Source organism: Pristiophorus japonicus, chromosome 4 (assembly GCF_044704955.1).
Source record: "Pristiophorus japonicus isolate sPriJap1 chromosome 4, sPriJap1.hap1, whole genome shotgun sequence".
In the NCBI taxonomy this organism is placed as follows: Eukaryota; Metazoa; Chordata; class Chondrichthyes; family Pristiophoridae; genus Pristiophorus; species Pristiophorus japonicus.
Genome location: NC_091980.1, coordinates 303,684,629 through 303,701,467, shown reverse-complemented (window position 1 = coordinate 303,701,467; position 16,839 = coordinate 303,684,629). Strand labels below are relative to the sequence as shown.

Here is a 16,839-nt window from a genome sequence, read left to right as displayed (position 1 = left end):
GTGGGAAGAAAAGCCACTGCAGGAGATTTTCTGGCTACAATTCGATAGATAAGAATGGAACCAGGCGAGTGCAGTCCCACCCAGCTGGCCGATGGTGGAGAGGCGTTGGAGGAGGATAGAGTGGTCAACTGTGTCAAAGGGCTGCAGACAGGTCGAGGAGGACGAGGAGGGATAGTTTACCTTTGTCACACTCACAAAGGATGTCATTTGATTGAGTGTGGAGGCCCCGACCTGCGAGAAACTATCAGCGGCAGGTTAGGGCCATAAAAGGAGCGGTGTGCGGCCCAGGGAGCAGCGTGGAGGCATGCCACTACAAGGTACAGCGCGAGCTGGTGCAGGAGGGCAATGGCAGCGAAGAGTGATGTCAGCAAGGTCCAGGTCAGTGATTGGGGCGTGGGCAGATACAGCAGGAGTGGCACGAGACTGTGGAGGGATGTGATCGGGGCCCAGGGGAGGCGTGAGTTCGGGGCTCGGGGCCTAGGGGCAGCACGGGCCAGCCCACACTGCGATATGTGTGCGCACTAGGTCCGTGCAGCAGAGCATGATCTCCAGTTGTTTTGGTTAATCCTTGCCACTGGACCAAGACCTAGCTCTGTCAAGCCTGTGTGGTGGCTGGTGTGCAGCGGCCATCACTCGTTAAAAAAATCCACACACAGGCATCTTCCACCCTTGAGGATATAGTTCGGGTTCTTCATTCGAAACACCTGTGAACTCATCCTTTTTTATGGCGTGAAAGCGAGTCATCCTCGTTTCAAGGGACTACCTATGTTGATGACATTTGTGACTTTGATGAGAGCCGTTTCGGTACTGTGGGAGATTATGCAACCTGTCCTCATATAATTTAATCCTTTAAGCCCCGGTATCATTCTGGTGAATCTTGTGTTGCACCCCCTCCAAGGCCAATATATCCTTCCTGAGTTGCGGTGCCCAAAACTGGAAACAGATTAGGTCTGACACAGGCTCTATGCAACTGAAGCATCACTTCCTCTCCTTTGATTTCCAGCCCCCATGAGATGAAGGCCAGTGTTGTTCTTCTTAGAGCAGAGAACGTTTTTAAAAAAAAAAAGAAAGACTTGCATTTCTATATCGCCTTTCACGACCTCAGGACGTCCCAAAGCACTTTACAGCCAATGAAGTACTTTAAAAGTGTAGTCAATGTTGTAAGGCAGGCAACGCGGCAGCCAATTTGCACACACAAACTCCCACAAACAACAATGTGATAATCAGTTTTAGTGATGTTGATTGAGGGATAAGTATTGACCAGGATGCTGGGGATAACTCCCCTGCTCTTTGAAATAGTGCTATGAGCTCTTTTAAAGAATGACTTGCATTTATATAGCACCTTTCACGACCACCGGACGTCCCAAAGGGCATTACAGCCAATTAAGTACTTTTGAAATGTAGTCACTGTTGTAATATGGGAAATGTGGCAGCCAGTTTGCGCACAGCAAGCTCCCACAAACAGCAATGTGATAATGACCCGGATAAATTGTTTTTTGTTACGTTGATTGGACAGCCACCGGGGAGCGGACGGTTTAATGTCAAATCCAAAAGACGGCACCTCCAACAGTGCAGCATTCCCTCATCATCATCATTGTAAGCAGTCCCTCGGAATTGAGGAAGACTTGCTTCCACTCCTAAAGTGAATCCTTTGGTGACTGAACAGTCCAATGTGAGAACCATAGACCCTGTTACAGGTGGGACAGACAGACATTCGTCGGGGGCGGGGGGGGGGGGGGGGTTGGGACTGATTTGCCGCATGCTCCTTCCACTGCCAGCGACTGACCTCTTCACGCTCTCGCCGTTGAGATTTGAAGAGTTCAATGCCTTCCCGGATGCACTTTCTCCACCTAGGGCAGTCTTCGGCCAGGAACTCCCAGGTGTCAGTGGTGATGTCGCACTTTACCAGGGAAACTTTGAGGGTGTCCTTGTAATGTTTCCACTGCCCACCTTTGGCTCATTTGCCGTGAAGGAGCTCCACATAGAGCAATTGCTTAGGGTGCCTCGTGTCTGGAGTAAAAGTAAAATGGGGAAGGTGGCTCAACCGTGGCTAATTAAGGATAGTGTTAAATCCAAGGAAGAGGCACATAAATTGGCCAAAAAAAGCAGCAAACCTGAGGACTGGGAGACATTTAGAATTCAGGAGAGGAGGACAAAGGATTTAATGAGGAGGGGGAAAATAGAGTACGAGAAGAAGCTTGCCGGGAACATAAAAACTGACTGCAAAAAGTTCTATAGATATGTGAAGAGAAAAAGATTAGTGAAGACAAATGCAGTCAGATTCAGGTGAATTTATAATGGGGAACAAAGAAATGGCAGACCAACTGAACAAATACTTTGGTTCTGTCTTCACGAAGGAAGACACAAATAACCTTCCGAAAGTACTAGTGAGAAGGAGGAACTGAAGGATATCCTTATTAGGTGGGAAATTATGTTAGGGAAATTGATGGGATTGAAGTCCGATAAATCCCTGGGGCCTGATGGTCTGCATCCCAGAGTACTTAAGGAAGTGGCCCTAGAAATAGTGGATGCATTGGTGATCATTTTCCAACAGTCTATCGACTCTGGATCAGTTCCTATGGACTGGAGGGTAGCTAATGTAACACCATTTTTTAAAAAGGGAGGGAGAGAGAAAGCGAATAATTATAGACCGGTTAGCCTGACATCAGTGGTGGGGAAAATGTTGGAATCAATTATTAAGGATGAAATAGCAGCACATTTGGAAAGCAGTGACAGGATCGGTCCAAGTCAGCATGGATTTATGAAGGGGAAATCATGCTTGATAAATCTTCTGGAATTTTTTGAGGATGTAACTAGTAGAGTAGACAAGGGAGAACCAGTGGATGTGGTGTATTTGGATTTTCAAAAGACTTTTGACAAGGTCCCACACAAGAGATTGGTGTGCAAAATCAAAGCATATGGTATTGGGGGTAATATACTGACGTGGATAGAGAACTGGTTGGCAGACAGGAAGCAGAGAGTCGGGATAAACGGGTCCTTTTCAGAATGGCAGGCAGTGATTAGTGGAGTGCCGCAGGGCTCAGTGCTGGGACCCCAACTCTTTACAATATACATCGATGATTTGGATGAAGGAATTGAGTGCAATATCTCCAAGTTTGCAGATGACACTAAACTGGGTGGCAGTGTGAGCTGTGAGGGGGACGCTAAGAGGCTGCAGGATGACTTAAGACAGGTTAGGTGAGTGGGCAAATGCATGGCAGATGCAGTACAATGTGGATAAATGTGAGGTTATCCACTTTGGGGGCAAAAACGCGAAGACAGAATGTTATCTGAATGGTGGCAGATTAGGAAAAGGGGAGGTGCAACGAGACCTGGGTATCATGGTTCATCAGTCATTGAAAGTAGGCATACAGGTACAGCAGGCGGTAAAGAAGGCAAATGGTATGTTGGCCTTCATAGCTAGGGGATTTGAGTATCGGAGCAGGGAGGTCTTACTGCAGTTGTACAGGGCCTTGGTGAGACCTCACCTGGAATATTGTGTTCAATTTTGGTCTCCTAATCTGAGGAAGGACGTTCTTGCTATTGAGGGAGTGCAGCGAAGGTTCACCAGACTGATTCCCGGGATGGTCGGATTGACATATGAGGAGAGACTGGATCAACTGGGCCTTTATACATTGGAGTTTAGAAGGATGAGAGGGGATCGCATAGAAAGATACAAGATTCTGACGGGACGGGGCTGGTTAGATGCAGGTAGATTGTTCCAGAAGTCTTAGGATAAGGGGAAGGCTGTTTAGGACTGAGATGAGGAGAAACTTCTTCACTCAGAGAATTGTTAACCTGTGGAATTCCCTGCTGCAGAGAGTTGTTGATGCCAGTTCATTGGATATATTCAAGAGGGAGTTAGATATGGCCCTTACGGCTAAAGAGAACAAGGGGTATGGAGAGAAAGCAGGAAAGGGGTACTGAGGGAATGATCAGCCATGATCTTATCGAATGGTGGTGCAGGCTCGAAGGGCCGAATGGCCTACTCCTGCACCTATTTTGTATGTTTCTAGGTCTGGCATGCGAACTATGTGGCTTGCCCAGCGAAGTTGATCAAGTGTGGTCAGTACTTCAATGCTGGGGATGTTAGCCTGGACGAGGACACTGATGTTGTTGTGCCTGTCCTCCCAGGGGATTTGCAGGGTCTTGTGGAGACATCGTTGGTGATTTATCTCCAGCGACTTAAGGTGTCTTCTGTATATCGTCCATGCCTCTGATCCATACAGGATGGTGGGTATTATTACAGCCCTGTAGACCATGAGCTTGGTGGTAGATTTGAGGGCCTGGTCCTCAAACACTCTTTTCCTCAGGCGGTCAAAGGCTGCACTGGCACGGGAGGCGATTTTGAGTCTCTGCATCAATGTCTGCCTTTGTTGATAAAAGGCTCCCGAGGTATGGGAAATGGTCCACATTGTCTAGGGCCGCGCCTTGAATCTTGATGACTGCGGGGCAGTGCTGTGCGGCGAGGACAGGCTTGTGGAGGACCTTTGTCTTACGGATGTTAAGCGTAAGGCCCGTGCTTTCATATGCCTCGGTGAATACATCGACTGTATCCTGGAGTTCAGCCTCTGAATGTGCGCAGGCGCAGGCGTTGTCCACGTACTGTAGCTCAATGCCAGAGGTTGGAGTGATCTTGGACCTGGCCTGGAGGCAGCGTAGGTTAAACAGCGTCCCACTGGTTCTCTAATTTAGTTCCACTCCAGCGGGGAGCTTGTTGAATGTGAGGTGGAGCATGGCAGCGAGGAAGATTGAGAAGAGGGTTGGAGCGATGACGCAGCCCTGTTTGACCCCGGTCCGGATGTGGATTGGGCCTGTAATGGAACCGCTGGTAAGGATCACGGCCTGCTTGTCGTCGTGGAGCAGGCAGAGGATGTTGACAAACTTTTGGGGACATCTGAAACGGAGGAGGATGCTCCATAAGCCCTCACGGTCGACAGTGTCAAAGTCCTTTGTAAGCTCCCTGCATTTTTCCTGCAGCTGTCGCGCTGCAAAGATCCTGTCCGTTGTGCCTCGGAGGGGACGAAATCCGCACTGGGAGGAGCTCTTCGGCCAGCTTGGGACTCCCTCAGCACTGCACTGGAGTGTCAGCCGAGATTGTTGCGCTCAAGTCTCTGGAGTAGGACTTGAACCCAGGACCTTCTACCCATTGAGCCACTGGTCTTCAAAATCATGAAGGGTTTTAATACGAGTAAATAAAGAGGAACGGGCAGAGAATGCAGATTTAATTGACAAAAGAGCCAGAGGTGAGTTATTATTATCTGGAATGCACTGCCTGAAAGGAAGAAGATTCAATAAGAAGTTTCAGAAGGGGATTGGACAAATACTTGAAGAGGAAAATTTGCAGGGCTGAGAGGGCAGAGCAGGGGAGTGGGCCTAATTGGACAGCTCTACCAAAGATGGGCCGAATGGCCTCCTTCTGTGCTTTTATCTCATTAGTTTATTTTGTTACATTTTGTACCTGTACATGGACACCTAAACTCACCTTTGCTCCCTCACAGTTCTCTCTAATTATTCACCATCAAGAATAAATTCCAATTCCCCTTCCCCCTCGGCTCCCGAGCGCACCTGAACCAGGGGCTGAACAACTCGCCAATCCGAGGGCGGCAGCGGCCAGGCCAAGCCAATCACAAAGGAAAGAAGCTCGGCCGATTCCGACCAATCGGCTCTGGGGAAGCAGAATTGGTCAACGTCTGGATGCTAATCAGAAGCACCTGGGGGGGCGTGGGTGGGAGCCAATGGGTGGAGATAGTTGCAGCTCGGAGGGGGGGATATTGACCAATCAGAGGCTCACGGGGCGTGGACAGGGAACATGGGGGGGGGGGGGGGGGGGGGGAATGTTGAGCAATCAGATGCTCCCCGGGGCTTGAGTAGAGCCAATGGGAGGAGACAGTTGGCTAAGGGGTGATGTTGAGCAATCAGAGGCTCCCCCGGGCTTGGTTAGAGCCAATGGGAGGAGACAGTTGGCTAAGGGGTGATGTTGACCAATCAGAGGCTCCCCCGGGCTTGAGTAGAGCCAATGAGAGGAGACAGTTGGCTGGGAGATGATGTTGACCAATCAGAGGCTCCTTCGGGGCCTGAGTAGAGCCAATGGGCGAAGACAGTTGGCTGGGGGAGTGATGTTGACCAATCAGAGGCTCCCCTGGGCTTGAGTAGAGCCAATGAGAGGAGGCAGTTGGCTGAGGGGGTGGAGTTGACTAATCAAAGGCTCCCCCGGGTGTCGGTGGGAGCCAATGGGAGGGGACGGTTGCAGCGGGAGTCAAGGCAACGGCCGGAGCGTGCGGGTGGGAGCGGCCCGGAGCCGGCGCGCTCACTCCGGGTTATTTTTTAAACTGTTTTCTCCAGCAACGGATTCAGCTCGAACGACAGCGGCCAGACGGTTTTACTTCAATTAAAGACGGCCGGCGATGGAGTCGGGAATGTTATTGTGCCCGGACGCAGGTGAAATCTTTATTATGTATGGTATATCTATAATTTTAAGTTTATTCCCTCAGCCTCCTGTCGTGTGTGATGGTGTTGTGGGAGCAGGTTGTTGTTGTTGTGGTGTGTGAGGCGCGAGGATGCCGCCCGGTCCTAGTGCCCCACCAACAGCATTAATGTTGACTCAACTTCTGAGCAACTTCAGTTCTTCTGTATTTGGGTCTCAAAATTACTTTTACTTGAATGTAACATTTCAAACTTACTTTTTGTTGAGTTTTATTTGAACGGATGAACGGACCTAAAAAAAAATCCACATTTTATTTTCATGTCATTTTTTAAAAAAAATTCAAACATTTAATGAAATTTTTGCAATAACTTTTTATAATAAGTTTAAATAAAGTCTGTATTCCAATTTAGACCATTCACCAAAAAGTGTTGAAGTGACGCTTAACACATTTGATGGATTGGTATTATTTAAATGACTGTCGAGCCCACCACAACTGATGAGCTGGTCATGATCACATTGCTGTTTGTGGGAGCTTGCTGTGCGCATATTGACTGCTGCGTTTCCCACATTAACAGCAGTGACTACACTTCAAAAGTACTTCATTGGTTGTAAAGCATTTTGGGACGTTCTGAGGTCATGAAAGGCGCTATATAAATGCAAGTCTTTTTAAAGTTTAAAAAAAATAACTGATTTTTTTTTTAGTTTTCAGTCTAGTTTAGAAATAATTTTAAACTGGCAATTTAAAAACAAAAAAAAAATCGTGTGTAAAGGAGCCAATGCAACAGTTCTGGAAAATTACAAGTCTGGATAAACAAGCATTGCCCAATGGTAAATTGTAGCATGACGAACTTGTGCAATAAAATGGTTGCCATGTGCTGTTAATGAAAAGGATTTGGGTTTATTATATTTTTACCCTTATTTTCTTGGTTATATGACACCGTTTTTTTTATACATTTAAATTTCCACCCCCTCAAAGTGAGGATTTGCATGGACGTGATTGTTAAAAGTAGCAGCAATAATGGCAATGTCACAGACAAATCTTGAGTAGATCTTCGGAGATTATTACGGGATTAGCTTTGTCACTCCTGTCTGTGCTCTGAGAATGTAAATTTAAGAGAATTTTACAGATGAGAATTTAGACGGATGCAGTCGTTGAAGTTGTAACCAGTGCCAATAATGCCAAGCAAGAAAACATAAAATAAATCTCAGTACATCTTGAGAGACATTCACTGGATGAACTTTTGCCACGCTTGTCTCTGGGAACGTTATTAATGTGCTATGACATTCATTGTGGTTGGAAGTGGGTTTGTAATTATTAGAGGTTCAACGTAGATATAATAAGTTGGGGGCATTGAAGGTGATTTGGATTCGAGGGGACCGTACCTACGACAAAAGAAAAGTTGGTGAGTGGAAATCGTTTCCCCTCCCTTCTCGCACTTCTTGCCCTCCTCTCCACTTCTTGCCCTCCTCCCCACTCACTCTCGCCTGCAATCCTTGTACGGTGGGTGATTTTCTACTCGCCCCAATTCAAATTTGCGTCGGGATGCTGCTGAGGGGACGAATGACTCTTGTGCAGCTGGCTGGAGTGATCTGGGAATTAGATTGTCTCATCTCCTATTATTCTCGCGGCTGGGAATGGTCGATGGTGTACAGTTTTTAAAAATGTTTTGAGCTTTTACTGTTGTAATGAAACTGGAAGAATATTCTGCTGAAACATCAGCAAATTGGTGTATCTTAGTTACTGTTTCTCATAGATGATTTAATGCTGCCTTTTAGAGAGCCGAGGAACAGAAACCGTGTGTAGTGCTCCTAATGTGATGAGATGAAGTTTCAGCTCAAGTAATGTGAATGGAGAGTTGCTAGCCAAAAGGTGATTCAGACATCTTTATATCAGGTAACAGTTAAGTTGAGTGCACTTCCCTTTTGAGTTTAAGTACAGTTTCTGCAAGGTGAACATAGTAAACAAGTTGTCAATGCACTGTTCTTTTCACAAAGCTATAGCTGAAGGAATAAAATATGAGAAGTTACAACTGTATGTATGTGTGCCTGGTAACCGAATAGAACCAGTTGTGTAATCAACTCCTGCTCGCAACCCATTATATTGTGATAAAATGGCCAACCATCGCCAATTACAGCCATTTCCTGTATCACTTGTCCTTACAATCTCAATGTAAATCATCTAAAGGCAATATTTTCTTTTGTTCTGAGCTAAAATAGCTATATCCTAGCCAGCATGTTTTGCAGAGGAGTTTTTTTTAAAAGTACTAAATTCTATATGGATGAGCACATACCTTCAAATACCTTTTTGAATTATGATCAAATGTGCCTCAGCAAAATAATTTGCAGTGCCATGCAGTGGGAAACTCTGATGTCAAGATATTTTAACCACTAAAAAGTAAAGCACCAAATGGATTAGGTCATGCATTCTGACCACTTTGAGATGTAGTCGTTCTGTCACTTGTCTACTCCACCCTTTCCTCCAGAGAGGGCATAAATAACGTAGCCATTATTGTTTGCTTTAGTTCTGTTTATTTCCTCGGCAGCAGTCTACTCCAATTCCACGAAGATGTTTCAAATTAGATTTCACTTTATTCCAAGTATATTAGGAGGTGTTGCAATTTAGGCTTTTCCCAACACTTTTTATTAGTGTTCATAGCAACAAGGCAGTTTCCAAAGGCAGGCCCACGTCCTACGTGATCCTGAACGTATAAACCTCATGTGGAATGAATGAATTCATGTGTCAACGGACCAATAATTACCCTTTCTTTGAATTATAAAACAACATAGCCTTCTCCTCCTCCTCCTCCTTCTCCCCTTTCCCTTCTTCTCTTCCTACTCCCCCTTCCCTTCTCCCCCTTCCCTATTTCCCCTTTCTTTCTTTCTTGTAGTAAACCACCCCAAGGTGCTTCACAGGCACATTATAAAATAAAATTTGACGTGAGCCACATAAGGAGATATTAGGACAGATGACCAAAAGCATGGTCGAAGAGGTAGGTTTTAAGGGGCGTCTTAAAGGCGAGGTAGAGAGACAGAGTTTAAACAGGTTGCTCACTACATCCCTGAGCTCCACAAAAGCTGGCAGATCATTTATTTAAATTAGTCAATTTATTGCAAGATGTAAATTTCTACAGATGCCGAATAAATTAACAATGCCATATATAACTTTCTCTAGTAATTGCAATCATCTATTTTGATTCCTCCATCTTTTAAATTGAGTCTTTTGTTGAACTTTATGCCCAAGAGCTTATTTCTGCACTTGTGCAGTTCTGTCTTGCAGCAGTTGCCCAGAAATATGGTTGAACCTAGTGAACTAAGGATGAGCGATTTAAAATCGGGGATGCACAAGAGGCCAGAATTGGAGGTGTGTTGAGGCCTCGGAGGGTTGTAGGGCTGAAGGAATTTAACAGAGCTAGGGAGGGGTGAGGCCATGGAGCAATTTGGAAATGAGGATCAGAATCTTAAAATTAATGTGTTGCTGAACAGGGAGCCAATATAGGTCAGCGAGCACAGGGGCGATGGGTGAACAGGACTTGGTGCGAGTTAGAATACGGGCAGCAGAGATTTAGATGAGCTCAAGTTTATGCCAGTTTACAAGCCATCAAAAATGCAATGGCAGATCTAGCGCAAGTACCAAATTTATTTTTGATTCTCCAGGTTTGCAGTATATAAAGTCTGCTGGGTTTAGTGCGCTATGAGAATCGTGACTCTTGAATAAATGGAAATTGGTGTATGGGACGTATGTAGTGGAGGGAAGATTCCTGTTTGAGCAGCCTGAGAGGGAAGCTGGGGGGGGGTGGGGGGGTGAACATTTTCCCAATCTTTTCTTGTCACTTATGAGCCATGTGAATCCCGCAGCTTACAAAAAACTGAATATTACTGACATTGTATCATGCTTGACCTCGCTCCTGTGATTCCTGTGAGGGTCCTTCCGATGGGCGCGTGAGGCTGGGGGTGGGCGTGGGGGGAGTTGGAAGCTGTAATGTACACCAGCGGCAGGTCGGGGCCATAAAAGGAGTGGAGGTGTGGGGGCCCGGGAGCAGCGTGGAGGAATACCACTTCATGGAGCAGCGCGAGCTGGTGCAGGAGGCGACGGCAACGAAGAGTGACGTCATCAAGGTCCAAGTCGGAGATTGGAGCGAGGGCAGATACAGCAGAAGTAGCGAGAGACTGTGGAGGGATGTGATTGGGGCCCAGGCGAGCCGAGGGCCCAGGGACAGCATAGGCCAGCCCACATTACGATGTGTGTGCGCACTAGGTCCGTGCAGCAGAGCTGGTCTCCAGTCGTCTTGGTTAATCCTTGCCACTGGACCAAGACCTAGCTCTGTCAAGTCCGTGTGGTGGCTGGTGTGCAACGGCCACCACACGTTAAAAAAATCGATGCACAGGCATCTTCCACCCTTCAGGTTGTAGTTTGGGATCTGGAATATTAGGTAATTCATTGAAACACGTGTGAACTCATCCTTTTTTGGCGTGGAAGCAAGTCATCCTCATTTCGAAGGACCACCTATGATGGTGAATTCCTGTCACTGGGATCACACTTGATACTTACTAGGCTTGAACCATTAAAAAGCAGGACAGACTTTCTGCATCTCTAGGATGGATGCTGTACTATAATGGTGGAAGTGCAGTCTCGGTCACTGAACCCAGATTTCCTTTGGCTTGATCAGAGGCTTTTTAAGGACTTGAATTTGACACGGATATGCCAAGGAGGACACAGCAAATTTGGCCACAGACCTGTGGTGATGTGAACATGGTCGATTGGATCCATTGAGCGCTTTCTGGGCCTGCCCTATGCGCAGTGTTCTGCTTGTGCATGCTGGATTATTTAGCGGGCTTTTTACATGTTCTGCTGTGGGCAAAGGATTTTTGTCAGGTATTTCATCTGTGTTCCTGACTTGGGGGTGTGTGGTATCGGGTGTCCTGCCAGCAAATAAAATGAGCTTGATCTCTAACCTGTGATGCCTGATACTGGGATCATAAATCTTTATCCACACACTCTCAAAAAAAAACTTGTCTATTTATTATGTCAGATAACATAGGCTTCCTCTGACACAAACAGGATTGGCATCTTTTTCATTAGGTACTGCATCTAGTGAATGGGTTTGTAAGGAACTAATGATATTTCTTGCCACATAAATGTTTTGAAGGTTGTAGGTGTATAATCATGCAGCTCAAACATCTGACAACAATTTAGTGTTTGTCATTAAATAGTTATTAGCGGTTTCAGCACCCTGTACTTGTAGTTGTTTTCCATGTGAAATATTAGTATCTTCTCACTCTTTGTCATGTCACCTTGTTTATTGAGTGATAAGTTTAGCATGTTTTTCCATCTAGCACCTGTTCTTTTTATGTGGTTTACTGCTGCTTGGATTGCTTTAGAATGTTCAAAGATCAGGCCCTAAAATCTACCTCCATCATCATCATCATCATCATCATCATCATAGTAGTCCCTCGGAATCGAGGAAGACTTGTTTCCAATCCTGAAGTGAGTTCTTTGGTGGTTGAACAGTCCAATATGAGAGCCACAGACTGTCACAGGTGGGACTGACAGCCGTTGAGGAAAAGGGTGGGTGGGACTGGTTTGCTGCACTCTCTTTCCGCTGCCTGCGCTTGATTTCTGCATGCTCTCGGCAATGAGACTCGAGGTGCTCCAGTGCCCTCCCGGATGCACTTTCTCCACTTGGGGCGGTCTTTGGCCAGGGACTCCCAGGTGTCAGTGGGGATGTCGCACTTTATCAGGGAGGCTTTGTGGGTGTCCTTGTAATGTTTCCGCTGCCCACCTTTGGCTCGTTTGCCGTGCAGGAGCTCTGCGTTGATACCCGCCCTCCTGTATGGCTGAGACATGTGGACCATATACAGTAGACACATCAAATCGCTGGAGAAATACCACCAATGATGTCTCCGCAAGATCCTGCAAATTCCCTGGGAGGATAGCCGCACCAACATTAGCGTCCTCGACCAGGCCAACATCCCCAGCATTGAAGCACTGGCCACACTCGACCAGCTCACCTGGGCGGACCACATTGTTCGCATGCCTGACACAAGACGCCCAAAGCAAGCGCTCTACTCGGAACTCCTATATGGCAGGCAAGCCCAAGGTGGGCAGAGGAAACATTTCAAGGACACCTTCAAAGCCTCCTTGATAAAGTGCAACATCCCCACCGACACATGGGAGTCCCTGGCCAAAGACCGCCCTAAGTGGAGGAAGTACATCCGGAAGGGCGCTGAGCACCTCGTGTCTCATCGCTGAGAGCATGCAGAAAAAAAGTGCAGGAAGCAGAAGGAGCGTGCGGCAAACCAGTCCCACCCACCCTTTCCCTCAACCACTGTCTGTCCCACCTGTGACAGAGACTGTAATTCCTGTGGAAGCAAGTCTTCCTCGATATGATGATGATGAGAAACATCATTCTTCTTTTGCGGCCTAGATGCTCCAAAAGGTTCGTATCTTAGTTTGATGAGCTCCGAGGCAATCGTGCTGAACATGCTTGGCGTTAATGGAAGTGAAAATCGGGAGAGATGTGTAACGGGCGGCTGATTCAATATCGACCGTTTTACACTATCACCTGAAGTCAGAATGACCCCCTGTCAGTGTTAGACTGCCACCTTGTTTTCAATATTATTGTAGAACATCATGATGCTCTTATTTTTTTAAATCAGTTTCAGTTTTTTTGCCATTTCTGCTATTGCACTGTTACCCTTACTGGTGAATATTGATGCAAAAACACAAAATTAAGTAAGCCTTGTTTTAGTTCACCTTTGGTAAAATCCACTAAAATAAGAGACTAAGTAGAGATTTTGTGACCAGGATTGAATGACTGCATTATCACTTCAGTGATCTACTATAACTGATAGTGAGTTAAAAATATTAAACTAAAATAGATAATGTAGGTAGACAGCATCTTGTTGAATACACCTACTTGCATTACATTGAAGCCACTTAATTCAATTTTTAACAGAGCAAAAAAAAAAAGCCTCCGGTGCCATTTTAATACAATTGCTCAAATCAAGTTCGTGGATAATTCATGAAATGACTTTAAATTATCTGGCGTGGACTGTAATTGCAGTGCTCAATGTTGTATGTTATCTTAACATGATAGCAGTGAGGATAAAATACTGTCTTCTCTAGATGTACTCACTTTAGGAAATGAATAAATTCGTAAGTGTTATTGAGCATAACTGAAACTTTATATTCTGTTCCCAAAGCAAATACACTTTTTAGGCTACACTTTCTCATTTTTTAGCATACCACTAACTTACCTGAGGTGTCGTTCCTGATTAGTTTGTGCACACAGATTTTTTTTTATATACATGATTGGAAAAAGATTTCAGAGCCTGACCACATCTTGAAGTTGACATAGCAAAATGGAATGGAAAATCGTGACATTCCAACTTACAGTTGTAAACATTAGCAGAAAAGCATGACAATGGGAGTTCAGGTTTGTGGAGAGGAAATGGAATTTATGTACAGGAAATACATGCCGTATGCTAGCCTTTTAATAACATAGGTAGATTTTACCACTCATGTAATAATAAATACCTTTAAAATTACACAACACATGAGCACAGCCTGAGTAAAAACATAGATAAAGGGTCATCAGTTTAAAATTGTCACTGATTTTATTAGATTAGATCAAAGGATGAGGCTTATAATGTTGCCAAAAAGAGCAGGAAGCCGAGGATTTTAGAATTCAGCAAAGGAGGACCAAGAAATTGATAAAGAAAGGGAAAATAGAATATGAGGGTAAACTAGTGAGAGACAAAACAAAAATATAAAAGCTTCTATAGTTATGTAAAAAGGAAAAGATTAGCAAAAGTAAATGTGGGTCCCTTACAGGCTGTGACAGGAGAATTCATCGCGGGGAATAACGAAATGGCAGAGAAATTAAACAAAAGCTCCTGGAAATAGTGGAGAACCAAGGGTATAGTGAGAATGAGGGGCTGAAAAGAAATTAGTATTTGTAAAAAATAGTACTGGAGAAATTAATGGGACTGAAAGCCGATAAATCCCCTGGACCTGATGGGCTACATCCTAGGGTTTTGAAAGAGGTGGCTCCAGAGATAGTGGATGGATTGGTTGTCATCTTCCAAAATTCCATAGATTCTAGAAAGGTTCCCATGGATTGGAAGGTAGCAAATGTAACCCCAGTATTTATTTAAGAAAGGAGGGAGAGAGAAAACTGAACTACAGACAGTTATCCTGACATCAGTAGTAGAGGAAACGCTAGAATCTATTATTAAGGATGTGGTAACAGGGCACTTAGAAAATAATAATAGGTTTGGGCAGAGTCGACATGGATTTATGTTTGTTTGACAAATTTGTTAAAATTGTTTGAGGTTGTAACTAGCAGAATAGATAAGGGGGAACCAGTGGATGTAGTGTATTTAGATTTTCAGAAGGTATTCGATAAGGTGCCACACAAGAATTTATTAAACAAAATTAGGGCTCATGGGATTGGAGGCAACATACTAGCATGGATTGAGGATTGGTTAATGAACAGAAAACTAAGAGTAGGAATAAACGGGACATTTTCGGGTTAGCAGACTGTAACTAGTGGGGTGTCGCAAGGATCGATGCTTGGGCCTCAGCTATTCACAATCTATATCAATGATTTGGATGAGGGGACCAAATGTAATATATTCAAGTTTGCTGATACAGGTGCAGCGCCTAAAATCCGGAACCCTTGGTACTGAGGCCGTTCCGGATTCCGGGCTTTTCTGGATTTTCGATTTGCTTTCTGACGTCACGATTCCGGAAACACCCAAGCCCAGGTTCGGGTATTTCCAGACTTCAGAACGTCAAAGGGGGGGTGGGTGGGTGGGGGGGGGGGGGATTCCTGCCGAGTATGTTGTGGGTCAGGCCGGCGAGGCGAGCGGCGGCGAGGCCCGAGGTCGGGCAGCGGCGGGGCCCCGAGGTCGGCAGGGTCGTAGGGTCCGGATTCCGGAACATTTTATGGATTCCCGACGACCTTGCCACCGATCGTTCTGGATTTCGGAGCATTCTGGACTCCGGAACTCCAGATTCTCGACACTGCACCTGTAATACAAAGCTAGGTGGGAATGTAAGTTGTAAGGAGGATGCAAAGAGGCTTCATGGGGATATATACAGACTAAGTGAATGGGCAAGACCATGACATGGCAAATGGAATATAATGTGGAGAAATGTGAAGTTATCCACTTTGGTCGGAAAAATAGAAAAACAGAGTATTTTTTAAATGGTGAGAGATTGGGAAATGTTGGTGTTCAGAGGGACCTGGGTGTCCTTGTACACTAATTACTGAAAGTTAACATGCGGGTACAACAAGCAATTAAGAAAGCAAATAGTATGTTGGCTTTTATTGCAAGAGGATTTGAGTATAAGAGTAAAGATATCTTACCGCAATTGTAAAGGGCCACACCTGGGGGCCAAAATTGGTGGACCACCCAATTCTCTGCGGTCTTTCGGTAGTCGGTCAATCTTCGTGCCCGGTACCGCTGGGGCGGAGTGCTGGCAAAATTGGGGAATCTAGAACCAGAGGTCACAGTCTTGGAATAAGGTGTCGGCCATTTAGGACTGAGATGAGGAGAAATTTCTTCACTCGGACGGTGGTGAATGTTTGGAATTCTCTACGTCAGAGGGCTGTGGATGCTCAGTTGTTGACGTCGTTGAGTAGATTCAAGACAGAGATCGATAGATTTTTGAATATTAAGAGATATGGGGATACTGCAGGAAAATGGAGTTGAGGTAGAAGATCAACCATGATCTTACTGATTAGCAGAGCAGGCTCGAGTGGCCTAATCCTGCTCCTAATTCTTATGTTCTAAGAAAGTGAGGAGAGAATTGGCATAAATTTCTTTATCTAATAGTTTTTTGGAGCATAGACCGCTTTGTGACGCAGTGGTTGAGGCAGACATCGTTTAAGGGAAAATTGGCTAAATGTTTGAAGCAGAGGAAGATGAAGGACTATGGGGAGAGAGCCACCTAAGACACGAAAGGTTGATTGACTGCTGTAAACTTCTATTGCTGCAAAATCAAGCCTTTTTTTTTTTTACTTTGGGAAATCTTTTCCTTTGAGATTTTTGTGTTGATTTTCTATTTTCTCTCTATTGAAAGCTCCTTGCCACTACATGCCTTCCTTTTGGGAGGTGTGGGAATCTTGGTTATGAATTTTTCTGTGACTGCTGTCACTGTTTCTATGTGTGTGAGATGAAGCAGATCTTTGGAGACTGCAGATGGGGTGGATGCTGGAGTACTGTGCACAGATTTGGATTCCTTATTTAAGGAAGGATACACTTACCTTAGAGGCGGTGAGTTCACTAGATTGATTCCTGGGATGAAGGTTGTCCTATGAAGAGATTGAGTAGATTGGGCCTATGCTCTCCGGAGTTTAGAAAAATGTGAGGTGATCTCATTGAACAATATAAAATTCTGAGGG

The 16,839-nt window shown here is 45.3% G+C and overlaps 1 protein-coding gene across 7 annotated transcripts in view; it reads left to right on the top strand.

The window, feature by feature from the left end:
• The first annotated feature begins 6,280 nt into the window (after positions 1 to 6,280).
• Positions 6,281 to 16,839, top strand: part of ston2 (stonin 2) — a 158,278-nt gene continuing 147,719 nt past the window's right edge. The window contains exons 1-2 of one of the 7 annotated variants that reach the window (XM_070879644.1): positions 6,281 to 6,441; positions 8,204 to 8,297. The gene's annotated coding sequence lies outside the window, so the exon portion shown is untranslated. Of the gene's footprint in view, positions 6,442 to 7,237; positions 7,256 to 7,343; positions 7,831 to 8,181; positions 8,322 to 16,839 lie in introns of those variants that run through there. The other 6 variants (XM_070879639.1, XM_070879641.1, XM_070879642.1 and 3 more) reach the window with 6 other exon arrangements.